The following is a 12907-nucleotide window of genomic DNA, read 5'->3' on the forward strand; positions in this document are numbered from 1 at the left end:
TTACACAGGAAGATTTCTTTTTCATTTATTATGATTTTCACCATATTTTCTGAGGGGTCACCCATTTCTGTTCCTTTGATACTAACAGCATACCAAAATCCATTTTTTGTCAAAGCAACCAGAGTGATTTTATTATAACAATTTAAGTACAACAGTGTTTAATGTTTGCTTGCTTAAATATTTTAAATCATTATTAAATATATTTCAAATAAAATTAGAAATATTTAACAATCAAACCTTGAGCTAACTTACCCTCATCTCTTCAGTTTAATTTAGTGTCACCCATTCTCTCATTTAATTTTTATTTATTGTTTGAATGTAATGTCTTTTGACAAAATCTACACCCCACTCTCTTGCCTCCAAATCTTCTAATATACACGTCCCAAATAATAAATGAGTTCACTTAGTGCTGTCAATGTTTATATAGGTTTAGGACCTTCCACTGAGATACTGGTTCAAAGTAAACTGGCTCTCCTATCTCCAGACAACATCAACTGCAAATCATTTACTCTGATGAGGAGACTTCATGATCTCTTCTACTACCTATGCTGAAATTTTGGCTGGCTTGCTATTGTGCAGTTTTCTAATTTCTTATATTATAAAAGTCTTGATTAGTTAATGATATAAAACCACTTAAGGGCCTTAGTGCTTGCTCTTCAACCCTCCTTTAGGGATTATCTATAAGGGTATTTGCATGGTTGCTTCTTGTCATTCAGACATCATTGACTGGGGAATGTCTTTCTGTATGCTGTGAATATATGTTGCTCTGATTGGTTGATAAATAAAGCCATTTGGCCTATGGCTAGGCAGCTTAGAGTCAGGTGAGAAATCCAAACAGATAGGTAGCCACTGCCAAGAGAAACAAGATGTAAAGATACTGGTAAGCCATAAGTCACATGACAAAGTATAGATTTATAGAAATGGGTTAATTTAAGGTATAAGAGCTAACTAACCAGAAGCTTGCCATGACCATAGTTTAAAAATAATATAAGCCTGTGTGTGTTTATTTGGTTCTAGTGGCTGTGCACTGGGAGAAACACAGGAAAACTTTCAGCTACACATCATCTTCTAAGGCACTCCTGTGAATACCTGCATGATCATTATTTGCTCTGAAATATTTTGCTTTCTTCCTAGAATCTATTGGATGTTTTTATTCTTGGCTTGTTTACTTTACTTATTAACTAAACATGATTTCTAGCATTAAGGCATCTGACACATGATTTAATTGGATAAAAAATATTAATGGCATAATATTCATAAAATGCAAAAAATCAAATCAATGGGCAAACATTATGCAATTCTGTAAACCTACATTCCCAGAGATACTATTCCTACTTGCTTGTAGGAGTTGCATACAGATAAAAGTGCATATCCATTTTACATTCCTATTTTCAAAGACTATATTATAAAGAATAGACTTCTCATTAAAAATTTTCAAACCATTGAACATTAGTGTCTGCATTAACAAATATATCATGCATGACTGCATTGAACATTATCTACTGCACTTTGTTTGGGGAAAATGCCCTCTGCACTCAAAGCTCTATGCTTACATAGCTGCTGTTATTATATATATATTTGACATCTCTACAAACTGAATTCACTTCTTTCTTCTCCTTCTAATGGATTCTTACAAAAATTTAATGGTACTTAACCTAATGGATGATGTCCCAAATTTTTTATTACTATAGTAAAATACATGGTTACATGGCTTGAAGGTCAGACAGCATCAGCATTTGAAATGTGCAAGGGATATGGGACAAAAATCTACATATGGGCTTTTTGCTTTTAATTGTCCTTTGAATAACACTTCATTGGCAATTGAATGGTGCAGCTGTTTGTAATCAACTTAGTATCGAGGTCTCTTGAGAACATATGATATGTTACTGCTGCTAAATTTACATTCAAGTTTGTCAAATCAAGACAGTTTCCTTAAAAACTAGTGCATTCCATAAAGGCAAAATATGAATAATAATGTGAATTAAAATTCCTTATGATTTATGAGCAATATTGTCAGTGAATTCCTTCTGTCTTATTTTCCTGCTCCTAACAAGCTACATAGAGTATTTTCCATATGGTTAAAAATGACAGTACTAAAACACTATCAGCAATAATCTCAGATTCCTAACTAAAGACATAAATTTAAGTGTGTTGCATGTACTCTATTCACTAGCCATTTCTGCAACCAAATATCTGAATTTGCCATATGCTTTGAGGTTATGTCTAGAATAAATAAATATCTATAAATGAAGTACTTGAGTGACCATAAATGTGTGCACAGCCTCCTTAATTCACTGAAGGAAAGAAACCAGTAGTTACACAATAGAAATTTCCAAAGTATTTGTCATCAGAGGAGGTTTCTTCACTGAATCATCTCCATAATTTAAGGATATTTGAAATCTCTGTGATTGTAATCAATCTTTATTAGACATTAAATCTATAAATAAATATTGTTGTAATTCTTGTTTAGACTATGAAGAAATGGAAAAAAGGAGAGGTAGTATGACTAATACAGTATCTCACAGCTTGAAAAGGTTAAAAATTGAGCCCAAACCATGCTGATTCTCATGCTGAAGAAATCTGTCTTTCTGCCTCTCTGTCTGTCTGTCTCTCTCTTGTGTGTGTGTGTGTGTGTGTGTGTGTGTGTGTGTGTGTGTGTACATGTACACATGTGTTTTGTGTATGTGCTTGCGCATGCATATGTAGATACAAAACGTTAAAGTTGAGTTCCTTATTGTTCTCTAGCACATGTTTGAGAGTCTTTCACAGAATGCAGAGTTTGTCACTTTGGCTAAACTGGCTGGCCAGTTTGCCTCCAACCTGTCTCCATATCCCAAACTACTGCTGAGGTCACAGATGTACACTGCCACATTTGTTGTTTTTTGTTTTATTTTATAATTTAATTTAATTTTACATATCAGCCATAGGTTCCCCTGTTCTCCCCCCTTCTACCCCTGCCCCCACCTTCACCCTAGCCTACCTCTCCCTTCCTATCTCCTCCAGGGCAAAGACTCCCCCCACATTTGTTTTTTTGTTTTTTTTTTACATGTATATGAGGTCCAAAATTGTTCTGAGCTAGCACTTGAGCCCCCAAATTAGAAAATTGATGCAGGCTGGGTGGTGGTGGTGCAGACCTTTAATCCCAGCACTTTGGAGGCAGAGCCAGGAGGATCTCTGTGAGTTCAAGGCCAGCCTGGTCTACAGATTGAGATCTAGGACAGGCACAAAACTACACAGAGAAACCTTGTCTCAAAAAAAATTTAAAATTGATGCATCCTCTTTATTAACATCAGAATAATGTACACAAGGAGAAAACATAAGGGATTATAAAAATTCATACTAGAATGACAACAGTGAAAATATTAGATTGAAAATGAAGACCAGTTACTGGAAGAGTACTTGGTCATTCACTATCCATGGAAATAATGGGATGATTTATTTTCTATGGAATAATGAGTATTACTATCCAAAGGAAGAAAATAAAAACCATGTGTACTAACATGTGAAAATGAGACTTAAACATGTAAATATGTTCACAACCTCTAATTGAAGAAATGCAAGTTACAAAATCAATAAGCCTCTTTTTTTAATGCATTTCCCAGGTAGTTGACTATGTCAAGATGAAGTTGAGTACCTCCTTCTCAACCACCTGCTGCCAGAGACATTCATTTAAGTGGATGAGGAATGAAAATTTGATACTTTCTGTGAGAAGTACATGGCCATAGAAATAGCTATTGATGATCTTGGTGAAGTAGAAGGGCTATGTGGTCCAAATCATGATGGTAACAATGAAGTTTTCCCATGAAGCAAGGTGTCTTGACCCTTGCAGATTGTGCCTGCTGTTGACTATAGACCAAGGAGAACTGGCAAGAGGAAGTATATGTCTGTTTGGCAATGCATTATGCATGACAATCTGAGTGTTCTCAACTTGATTATGGAGAAAGAGAAAGGAGAGAGGGGACAAAGAGACAGAGAGAGAGAGAGAGAGAGAGAGAGAGAGAGAGAGAGAGAGATTCCTGGACTGACAGATAATACAGTGCCTCTGCCTCTGTTGTTGGGACCCAAGAGAGCTAGAAGAATCTGAAAAGTTTTCAATCTCTCCAAAGAAAATGATGTCCAGAAATAGGTCATTATAAAGCCCTTAAACAAAGAAGGTGAGAAGCCTAAAACTAGAACAGCCAAGATTCAGGATCTTGTTACTCCATGTGTCCTGCAACATAGATTAGGACATAAACTCTCTGAAAAAAAATTTCCTGAGAAAAATAAGGATGTGGCTGGAGAATATGCTAAACATTTGGTAAAGAGAATGAAGGAAGCAAAAGATAAGTGCCAAGAACAGATGTTAAGAAATGTATGATGTCCTTGTTGAGGTCAGGATACCAGTATCAGCTATGAGATAGACACTAATTAAAACATAATAAGAATTCAAATTCCATCTTTGACATAGAAATTATCAATTACATTTGAAGAAAACAAAACTGGTAAGCTGAATCTCAATTTCTTTTTCTTGGATTCAACAGAGAGATATAGTAGCAGTACAAACCATTATCTGGAAGAACAAATAATTAAAGAGGATTTCATAGTTAATCTTTGCATCCTACTCAATTTTTAAATGTAAGTTTAATTTCAAAAAAATTACTGAACTATTGCTATATTTACATTATTTCTTCTTGCACACTGTCTACTTCCAACACCTCCCATGTTTCCCCATCTTTCTCTCAACTTCATGACATTTTTTTCTGTATATTGATACAAAAATATTTATATATATTATACTGAGTCTATATAATGCTGAATATATATATTTGGGTGTGGGTGGGTAGGTTGGTGTGGGTGTGTTTATGGATAAGCACTTGCTACAAAGAAGACTGATTTTTCCTCTCTCAGTAGTCATTAATTTATTGCCGTTTGAGGCCAGCCTGGTCTTCAAAGTGAGTTCCAGGAAAGGTGCAAAGCTACATAGAGAAACCTTGTCTTGAAACACAAACAAACAAACAAAAATATTGCCTGTGACTCTTCATCTAGGTTTGTTTCCTTTTGAGATTTCTCTTATCCACATTGGCATATGAACTGTCATCATTATACAGATTTTATTTAGGTGACCATATTGTTGACAGTTCATAGATGCAACTTCCTGTTCCATATGGAAGACACTACCTTCTAGCATACATCCTGGACTTCTACAACTTTTTCCATCACTTCTTCAGTGATAATCCCTGAGCCTTTGGAATATGCATTGTGTTGTAGATATGTCAATTAGGACTAAGCAGTGCATAATCATTTATAGAAATTCATTCTAAAACTACATGCTCAACAACACACAAATAAGTTGCATTCTATAGCACTTTTTTTATAAATACATAACTCTAAGTATCTTGAATGATTCCTCTTAGAATCATAGAATAAATTATGGTATGTTACTTCTGATGGGGTATTAGGGAATAGTGTAAAAGAATGAAGACTATATGAAGGTACATGGGTGGCTTCCCAGCTGTATTGTTTAGTGGATTTAATTTTTTGCATCAATTTGTATTTTGAATATAGATATATTTGAGTATTGGCAACATGTATGTAAAGACAGAAAATAACTTGTGGGGGTCAGTTCCCTCACTCTGCCATGTGGGTTCAGGGATCAAAATCATATCATCAGGCTTGATAGCAGGCATTACTCCAAGCTGGGTTGTTTGGCCACCCTTAAATGAAAAAGTTAAGTACAGAGAGTATCCGCAGTGTGTTTCTTTACACAATGGAAATTAGAAGGTGACAATATATAGACCAGTCTATTATAGTTGGCAAAAATAAATTGAGGGAGCATAAATCTTAAGCTGAAGTGATTGACCATATAAAGTGAATAAATAAGCAATAGGAATAAGATAAAAAGGATAATGAATAACATGATTAATATTGGATTGCACTGTGTGTGGAATAACTGTGAGGATATTTTCTAAATAGTTTTAATGTTTTTAGCCATTTTAATATTTTATTTTCCTTAAGTGCCAACCATTCTCCTTAAGCTGGGGACATTAGAAGCTAGAGCAGCAAGTACTCTTACCAGAAAAAAAAAAAAAAAAAACCAAGTTGAAGTACAGCCTTTTTCTAGGCTCACAGATTTAATTCCAACTTAACAGCTGCACTGCAGTCTATGAAATATTTACATTGTTTCTTGCTAAATTATATACATTATTTACCATATCACATATTAAATATTTACTACCTTTCCAAATATGTCATGTATCATACTCAACAGTTCTCGTTTCTTTTAGCAATAAACAGAAAAGACCAAGCCATGCAGAAACCTGGAGAAAGAGGCTGAGGGAGAGAAGAGAGAAGAGGAAAAGCACATAAAGAAGCAGAAGGCAGCTGTGCAAAAACACCATCAGTGTTAAACACTCGCTATTTTTTTCTAATACATCCTTGTTCTAGGTGAGATAATCATTTCCCTCACTTAGAAAATAAAACAAAAATTTGTTTATTGAGAAGTTTCCATTTTGGAAATAAACTGTAGTATTTGTGGAAGCTATGCTCCTCATTGGTTAGATAGGTGGGATGATTTGTTGAGAAAGGGTTTAAAGTAGTATTGGAAGATGTCAGCACATCAAATACATGTGTATATGTTATGTTTTGTTTTTATGTTAAATAAGTAGGACTTTAGAAATTTAACTTCTGTGTGTGAGCCAAGTATGTTGATTAACTCATGTCTGCACCATAGCAGTTACAAATAACAATTACATACATATATATTTACAGGTGACAGAATAGAATAAAATAGAGTACAAATGAAACACATACAGATTTCTATAAGCATAGTGATTTTCTACATCCTGGAAAATGTTAAAGTGAATAGTAAATATCACTTAAAGATGCTGAACTATGAAAATCATTTATGTGTCAAGATTACAAGATAACTAATTGATTGCAGCTTGAGGAAAATTTCCTTTAATGTTTGTGTTATCCCCCAAGAAGGCATTTTATATATTACTAGTTACCTACCAATTATATACTGTCCTCTTTTACTAAAATTAACATAACCTTGAGTCCATACTTAAAGACCATTTTCCTACATTCCTGGCATTAGAAGGTAGCATATGATGGTTTCTGACATTGAAGAGTGACTGGAAGTGCCTTGTAAATTTCAGGAGTCTCTTAATAGAGGAGAGGTACATGAATTTCTGTTTCTTCCCTAACATCCTACTCTTTAAAACCTGGAGATGATTACCGGAACCCTAGAAGCTAATTCAGACCCTAAGAATGAAGGTCATGTTACAGTAACCAAGCTACAAGTTATCTCAGGAAAATGTCTTTCTGATAACCATGGCATTGCTATTTGATCCTTCAAAACATCCTCTAGCAATTTATTTACACAGGAAAGAAAAACTTTGCCGTATTTAAGTGATATGTACACATATACAAATATATTATTATACATATATAATAAATTATACACATATGTAAGATATGCTATATGTAACTAGACTTAAACAATACTGATGCAATGAGATTCAGACCCTATTTATCCCTGGCTACCAACTTTTCCTGTATGCATTCACTGCCTTATGCACGCCCATTTACTACCAAGTCTTTTTGGTTCATGTTTTAATAATATTAATAATATAATATTTTGCCCAGAAATCCACAAAGATACCTCCACTGTAGACTACTGGCAATGGTTGAGAGAAAGCCCTAACTGACCTACTCTGGTGATCAGATGGCCAAACACCATAACTGTCGTGCTAGAAATCTCCAATGACTGAGGGAAGCGAATGCAAAGATCCGGGGCCAGGCCCCAGGTGGAGCTCCAGGAGTCCAATTGGTGAGAAAGAGGAGGGATTGTATGAGTGAGAATTGTTGAGACCAAGATTGGAAAAAGCACAGGGGCAAATAGCCAAACTAATGGAAACACATGAACTATGAACCAATAGCTGAGGAACCCCCAACTGGATCAGGCCCTCTGGATAAGTGAAACAGTTGATTGGCTTGAACTGTTTGGGAGGCATCCAGGCAGTGGGGACCCAGACCTGTCCTTAGTGCATGAGCTGGCTGTTTGGAACCTGGGGTTTATGCAGGAACACTTCACCCAGACTGGGAGGAAGGGACTGGACCTGCCTCAACTGAATCTACCAGGTTGAGCTGAATCCCCAGGTGGTCTTTGCCTGGGAGGAGATGGGAATGGGGGTAGGCTGGCGGGGAGGGGGAGGACAGGGGAATCCATGGCTGATATGTAAAATTAAATTAAATTATAAAATAAAATAAAAAAGAAATAAGAAACAAATGTGAAAGGGATTTTTTAAAAAAATATATACTCATGTTATTAGGAGAGCTGAAATGAGCTTGTGATATACTTACTGTACTTTACTATTCTGTAGAAAATGCATGAAGCTTTTGAATGGGAAGCCTTTGAGAACAGTTGCCCCAGACTTGTGATCACTGCCACGGTAGCTGGTGTCATCACCACCGCGGCTCTGGCTATGAGATCCCCCAACTGTTACACTCCCTAGACTACATCCAGGTTATGACCTACAATATCCATGGCTCCTAAGATGGCTACACTGGAAACCAGTCCCCTCTACAAATCCCTAAATGACACTGGAACCAACACCTTCCTCAATGTGGATTACATCATGACCTACTAGATTGAAAATGGAGCAGTTCCTGAGAAGCTCATTGTGGGATTCCCAGCATATGGACAAACCTTCACTCTGAGACCCCTCCAACACTGAAATTGGCACCCCTACTGCTAGTGCTTGTGTACTAGGCCCCTATACATAAGAGTCTGGCATCTGGGCCTATTAGGAGATTTGCACCTTCTATAACGATGGAGCCACTGAGGTCTAGGATGCTGCTCAGGAAGTACCCTATGCTTATCAGGGCAACAAATGGGTTGGCTATGATAATGTTAAAAGCTTTCATATTAAGACCAAATGGCTTACACAGAACCACCTGGGAGGTGCCATGCTGTGGACCCTTGACATGGATGCCTTCACTGGTACTTTCTGCAATCAGGGACAGTTCCCTCTGACCTCTTCCCTAAAGAATGCTCTCAGAGTGTACAGTAAAAGTTGCATGGCCTCTGTTTCAGATCTTCATCAAGTAAATGATCCTCTAGAAAGTGGAAGTGGGAGCTGGAAGAGAGGCTCTGAGGCAGTAGAGTCTGTGTCGTCTGTGCCAAGAGAATAACCAAAATGCCCTCTGGCACTTCCCAAATGAAATCTGATCCCAGCACAATTTCCAAATGGGCCCTCTACTCAAATAACCTGTTATGAAGAAACTAGTCATGAACTTGTTCCTGTCAGCTTTTTCCAGTGTGCTGCAGTCTTCTTTGTGCCTTACAAAGGTCGTCTTGTATCTACCCAAAGTACCAAAACAAAAAATCTACCCAATGGTCAAAACATGAGTTCCCCTGGGGTTTCTTGTGATTGGGTGGAAGCCTTTGCTCAATGTGGAAATACCAGTCTTCTGTCTGCCTGTGTACATCTGCATCCAGGCTGGGATTGCGAGGAGGAGACATTTAAACTGTTGGTACATAAGACAAGATGAGGACATTTATGGGGACAGTCTGTAGCATCATGACCATTTTCAGGAAGGAGCCGCAGTGACCCCTGGACTCACCAGCATAAGCAGCACAGCTCTGTCTTATCCAAGATTGGAAGTTCAGAACATCATCCTACTTCTGCTGAAGGTCCAGTGCTACTCCAGTGTTTCCAGGATTGATAACTGTGTGGTGGACTCTTCATGGAGGGGCAGTGGATACATCATGAGGTATCTGCCCAGAATATGAGCTAGCAGGATCTTTTTTTTTTTTTTTTACTGTACTTAAAACCATAGTGGTAGCTGCCAGCTGCTGTCACCCCCTCACATGGTTGTCTGATTAGCAGGTCACTAGATTCAGTGGAGCAGATTAGATTATCACTTCCTGGAATTCACAACTGGAAACTAGGACTGTTGGTCTGTTTGTCACTAAAGAGTGGTAGAATGCAAGCTCAGAAGCTGTAGAGGACTAAGTAGAAGAGAAAGTTACTCTACATGCAAAGCTAGAATGTGGGATCTCGTGAGAGCACTTACCAATTGCTTCACAGCTCCTGAGTCTAGCTCCTTTATGAAGCCAGATGCATTTGCGCCTTTAGAGTCTATAAGACTCCCTTTTAACTATACACTTCTTGTTTGTTCCTTAAAGCACTCAAGTGTGTTTCTCTTACTTACAATTAAAAAATGTTCTCATGTAAAATATATATATATAAAATATTTTGGATTGTTTAATTAATTTCAAAGTCAGTTTGAAAGGCTATCTTTATTCCTGCTTATTTGAAGTTGAGGAATACCATTATACAATAATGATGAATGTTTTAATTTGTTTTTTACCAGCACCTTAATTGGAATGGATTCAAATGGGTTAGTGCTCTACCCATAGTCAGAAGCATATTATTGATGCTTATATGTTTGAAATTCTCAAGAACTTTCTAGTTAATTCTCATAGGTTGTTTTGAATTGTTATTTGTAACTACTGTGGTACAGACATGAGTTAATCAACATACTTGGCTCACACACATGAGTTAAATTTCTGAAGTCAAACTTATTTAACATAAAAATTATTTGAAAATATCCTCATACTGCACTTTAGGTCAAGACGTTTTGTTGGGTGCTTATAACATGTTAGGCAATAAAGAAGCAAACTAATTTGAGATTCAGCAAATGCAAACTTACAATTGCAAGAAGCAGAGACATGCAGACAGTTTAGAAGGAAGCACTTGAATGGGTAGTATGATTGCATTTCTACACAAAATGTAGCCATCTATTGCATCAATACCTCTCTTTAAATCTAGATTTTCTATTTTGTTTTGCTGAAACACATTGAATCACTTGATCCTGCAGCTGGAATTTCCTGAAAATTCTCCTCTCAAATGTTAAAAACCCCACAGTACATCACAGGTTTTTGATGAGTAGCTGTTCTTTAAGGTTGTTTTTCCCCTCGTTTTTTCTTTTTTCCTTGAGAATTTTATAGAATTTATTTAGTCATATCCCCGCTCTTCTCCCAACTCCTCTCAGATTTATCTCCCTTCCTTACATACCCAACTCTGTGTCACCTTTTATTAAAACTAATAAAGCCCAATTTGTGCTACCTATATATTCTTGGATATTTGATCTTCCAGTGGAATACAGTCAGCCTACCAGTGGACATACTCTTAAAGAAAATTTACATTTTCCTTGGAAGTTTAAAAATATTAGTATGAGTAGATTATAAAGCCACTTAAAAATTCATATCAAAGAGTATCTTTATGAGTCACTTCATGTTCATCATTGTGTGATTTATTGTAAAAAGGTCTATTGAATGTCATGACCAATGTAGATTACTACCATAAGCACTGGGTTCTAAAAAGCCCACTCATGCACCAGGGATGGATCCTGATCCCACTGCCTGGGGGCTCCCAAACCAGTTCAAGCTAAACAACTGTCTCGCCTATCCAAAGGGCCTAGTCCAATCCTAGGGGGGTTCCATAGCTATTGGTCCACAGTTCATGAGTTTCCACTAGTTTGCCTGGCCATCACTGCACTTTTTTCCATCATCATCTTGATGTCCCTTGCTCATAGAATCCCTTCTCTCTCTCTTCTATTGGACTCCTGGAACTCAGCTTGACGTCCATCCATGGATTTCTGCATCTGCTTCCATCAGTTACTGGATGAATGCTCTAAGGTGACAGTTATGATATTCACAAATCTGATTACCAGAGTAGGCCAGTTCAGGCACCCTCTTGACTATAGCTAGTAGTCTAAGGTGGGGTTATCCTTGTGGATTCCTAGGAACTTCCCTAGGCCCCTGTTTCTCCCTTTTCCCATGATGTCTTCAATCCCACATCTGACAGAGGACTGATCTCCAAAATATATAAAAAAAATTCAAGAAACTAGACATCAAAATACTAAACAATCCAATTAAAAAAATGGGCTACAGAGCTAAATAGAGAATTCTCAATGCAAGAATTTCAAATGGCTGAAAGACATTTAAGGAATTGCTCAACATCCTTAGTCATTAGGGAAATGCAAATCAAAATGACTCTGAGATACCATCTTACACTTGTCAGAATGGCTATGATCAAAAGCACTGAAAACAGCTTATGTTGGAGAGGATGTGAAGCAAAGGGAACACTCCTCCACTGTTGGTGGGAGTGCAAACTTATACAGCCACTTTGGAAATCAGTATGGCAGTTTCTCAGAAAATTGGGAATCAATCTACCTCAAGACCCAGCTATATCACTCTTTTGCATATGCTCAACTATGTTCATAGCAGCATTGTTCATAACAGCCAGAACATGTAAACAACCTAGATGCTCCTCAACTTAAGAATGGCTAAAGAAAATGTGGCACATATACACAATGGAGTACTACTAGGCAGTTAAAAAAAAACAATGACATCATGAAATTTGCAGGTAAATGGATAGAACTAGAAAACATCATCCTGAGTGAGGTAACCAGGACTCAGAAGGCCAAACATGGTATGTACTCACTCATAAGTGGATACTAGATGTAAAGCAAATGATAACAAGAATATAACCCACAGCTCTAGAGAAGCTAACTATCAAGGAGGATCCTAAGATGGATACATAGATTGCCCAGTGAATGAGAAATAGATAAGATCTACATGAGCAACTGGGGGTAAGGTGGGTAATGGAGGGAAAAGGATGGGAGATGAGAACATAAGGGAATGGGAGGGTCAAGCTGGAACAGGGACACAGTAGGACAGCAAGGAAAGAGATAACATGATATCTCAAGTCCTATGAAGGTCATTTTAGCAAATCCACAAGTAATCTAATATAATTTGGTCCAAGGACAATCTGTACTGCATAGGATTTTGTTTAATCATGAGCTAAATTTTCATGTCATTCATTAGGTTCAAATTCATAATTGTGAGATCCTTTTT

General features: G+C 37.1%; 1 pseudogene; it reads left to right on the forward strand.

The window, feature by feature from the left end:
• Positions 1-8354: 8354 nt before the first annotated feature.
• On the forward strand, positions 8355-9174 carry LOC118573693 (annotated as a pseudogene).
• The last annotated feature ends 3733 nt before the right edge of the window (positions 9175-12907 follow it).

This window comes from Onychomys torridus, chromosome X, assembly GCF_903995425.1.
Source record: "Onychomys torridus chromosome X, mOncTor1.1, whole genome shotgun sequence".
NCBI lineage: Eukaryota > Metazoa > Chordata > Mammalia > Rodentia > Cricetidae > Onychomys > Onychomys torridus.